The sequence below is a fragment of the Arvicola amphibius genome, chromosome 1 (assembly GCF_903992535.2).
Source record: "Arvicola amphibius chromosome 1, mArvAmp1.2, whole genome shotgun sequence".
Classification (NCBI taxonomy): domain Eukaryota; kingdom Metazoa; phylum Chordata; class Mammalia; order Rodentia; family Cricetidae; genus Arvicola; species Arvicola amphibius.
This window is the reverse complement of record NC_052047.1, coordinates 39018735-39022216: the sequence shown is the minus strand read 5'-3', so window position 1 is coordinate 39022216 and position 3482 is coordinate 39018735. Positions and strand designations below refer to the sequence as shown.

Sequence of the window (3482 nt, the reverse complement as noted above, 5' to 3'; positions counted from 1 at the left end):
CTTCATGAAAGAGTCTCCTAGACATTCTGCAGGACACAGAAGAAAGTGACTGAAAACTGCCAATATAGGTAGAAATGTCTTTAAGAGTTCCTGCTTCATGGAAAAGTCTACTGGATACTATGGGGCTGTGGGCTGAATATTGGATGCCCCAAGTATATATAGAAGAACTTTGGGTGACTGTCCAAAAAGCAAGATGTCTCTGTCAATTCAAGAGTTTTGGAAGTTGCTTACAATGTACTTCCTATTTATTTAGGTAATATTTTATCCTTCTGTGGTCTTTGATGGAGTTGAAGAATTGATAGTTTTGGTTTTCCTTAGTTATGATAAAAGATAAAGCAGATATAAATATTGTAACTATAGTTTTTTTCATCAAGATGGTGCCGAAAGCGAAGAAGGAAGCTCCTGCCCCTCCCAAAGCAGAAGCTAAAGCGAAGGCCTTGAAAGCCAAGAAGACAGTGCTGAAAGGCATCCACAGCCACAAAAAGAAGAAGATTCACACAGCCACAAAAAGAAGAAGATTCACACATCACCCACCTTTTGGCGGCCCAAGACCCTGCGGCTACGAAGGCAGCCTAAATACCCCCGGAAGAGCGCGCCCAGGAGGAACAAGCTTGACCACTATGCCATCATCAAATTCCCCCTGACCACTGAGTCAGCCATGAAGAAGATAGAAGACAACAACACACTTGTGCTCATTGTGGACGTCAAGGACAACAAGCACCAGATCAAACAGGCTGTGAAAAAACTCTACGACATCGATGTGGCCAAAGTCAACACCCTCATAAGGCCAGACGGAGAGAAGAAGGCGTATGTCCAGTTGGCTCCTGATTATGATGCTCTGGATGTTGCCAACAAAATTGGAATCATCTAAACTGAGCCCAGCCAGCTAATTCTAAATATACACTTTTTCAACATAAAAAAATATTGTAACTATAATTCTTACTTAATACCCAGTTTTCATATGTAATTTTATGTTATAGTTAAACCTTTCCATTTATTTTTTTAAAAAAGGGGCGGGGAGTGAAGTGGGCTTCTCCTCTGTATGCTGTGAATACCATTGGTTAATAATAAACTGGCTTGGCCTGATAGGGTAGAACAGAGCTAGGTGGGGAAAACTAAACTGAATGCTGGGAGAAAGAAGGCAGAGGCAAAGGGAAAGCCATGTAGCCCCACTGGAACCAGAAGGAACTTTACCCAGTAAGCCACAGTCATGTGGCAATTAACAGAAATGGGTTAAATTAATATGTAAGAGTTATCCAGTAAGAAGCTAGAGCTAATGATCTAAGGAGTGATTTAATTAATACAATTTTTGTGTGATTATTTCAAGGGCTAAGAATCCAGGAACAAAACAGCCTCCTACAACAGCTCAAGGTGAATTCTAAACATTAGAACTCAAGACTTCTGTTTCAGAGAACAGATTTGATTCAGTAAAAGTTGTGACCTCCTGACACCTAATTTTACAGCCTGAACATTGGTACTGGTGCCTCCCAAATGCCCATCTTTGCTTTCTGTGTCAGATAGAAGATACAACTCTGGCTGCCATGACCTTTGTAGATGACTATCCAAGCCCAACAAAACTCAGGACTTCAATGTCTCAGCACTGAGAAGGGAGAGAATATCAACAGGTAGTAGAAATTTCAATCACTTAATTTTCTTTTTTTTCCTTTTTGTTGTTTGAGATCAAACACAGGGCCTTGAGGGTGGCTGGCAAGTGCTCTATCGCTGAAATATATCCCCAGCTCTGTTTCCTGTATTATAAAAGTGGAGTGAACTAAGTCCATAAAGTAATAGAGAAAATCAGGATTGTCTCGGCCCACAGCTGCTCATTTCAGTATCTTCTGTAAGTCCACTGGGTTAATTCATTGTCCCTCCTTAAATGGGGACAATCAAAGTGGTAGACTCTAAAGTCACAATACCTAACTAAGTCCAGAGCAGAGTAGATGATGATCACCTATGAGATCTCTACTCCTAAGTGGCGTGACCCCTTTCAGTTAGCTCGTTCTGCATGGGCATGCTTTCTGCCTCTTTTGCCTGCATAACAAAAATGAAAATCTAATCATGTCTTCTATCTCAAGCCTATCTCAAGTGAGATAGACATTTAAACTTTTACAGAATTTGCACTTACATTTCATACCATGTCCTTCCTTGTGAAAGCCTTCTTCATTTCCAACTTTATACACCAGTCTTTCCTTACAAAGCCATTTTACTTTGCACTTGAGCCTGTAGCTGCAGTCTTTCCAAAGTTTCTATGGTGGCATGACCAGAAATGCTAACTCTACCTCTAAGACTGTAGCAGTTCTCTCTCCTGGAAAGTTAGAGGACCATTGATTTTACCTCATTAATCAAGAAGCTCACAGACAGACAGAATCTTCCAAAAATGGATCCGTAGCCTCGGGGGGTAATAAGCTTTCCATCATTGGAGGCTCTGAAGCAGGTGCTATGAGACAACCTCCACATTCACTGACCAAATATGTAATGAGTCCCAACTTTGTGCCTGGCGTAGGGCACTGATGGCAGAAAATGAGTAAGACAGGCAGTCTTTGAGTTGCAGCACTGCCAGGCTAAAAGAGGAGACAAACACAGAAGAAAACCAGGTTTGTTTTTCTCTTTTCCTTACCACTTTTACTAGTAGAGCACTATTCACAGAGATGAGAGAGAGTCATCCTCATGTTCAGATAAAAGTCAAAATCTTTGGATCTTAAAAATCTTGTTTTTCTAATTACCTTAACATAATATTTGAGCTCTTCATCAAAGAAGAATTTCTTTAGGTCAAGTATCAAATAAGTATGCTGTAAAAATGTTTGGGAAAATCAAACCTTATCTAGCCCAGCTTTTGCCAAGTAGGCTGTAAAGATCATCTAAGGCAGAAATAGTACTTTTGATTTTCTCCCTCACCTAAAACTCATCCAACCCTAGTCAATAAAAAACACTTCCAGTAAATGAAATAGTTTCCTCAGATCTCTAAGAGCCAATAGACCATTCTCATAAAAATGCAAACGAACTTTCTTCAATAGAAAAGTCACATTCTTCTGCAGATTCAAGGTATCAGGATCTGGCCAACTGAGGGGCTAACTGGATACCTGCATCCTCCTGATTTTATACCTCCTGTGGGAGTGGGGGCTGGCTTATCCTGACACCTCAAAGCTGGAAGTGTGGGATGATAGAACAAGTAGTACAAGATTTTTGTTGAACTTTCCCATTTATGACTTTTAGGAACTCAGGGGACAGCATCTCACCAAGCAACTCTTGCAAGATGCAAAGAAGAAAGAGCACCCAAACACTCAGAGTCCCATTACATGATTCTCAGTAAATATGGAGTTCCTTTCCAAAAGATTTGTTGGCATGAATTAGATAAACATAAAAAGGGGCTTGCAAGATGGGCTGACTAAAAAGTCAAGGTCCTTGCCAGAAGAGAGCTAACCCCACAATTTTTTCCTCTGACATCCACAAGCATCGTCACCACAGCAATGACACTAAATAAA

At 40.6% G+C, this 3482-nt stretch overlaps 1 pseudogene; it reads left to right on the top strand.

The window, feature by feature from the left end:
- The first annotated feature begins 374 nt into the window (after window positions 1-374).
- Window positions 375-871, top strand: LOC119805431 (annotated as a pseudogene).
- Window positions 872-3482: the final 2611 nt, after the last annotated feature.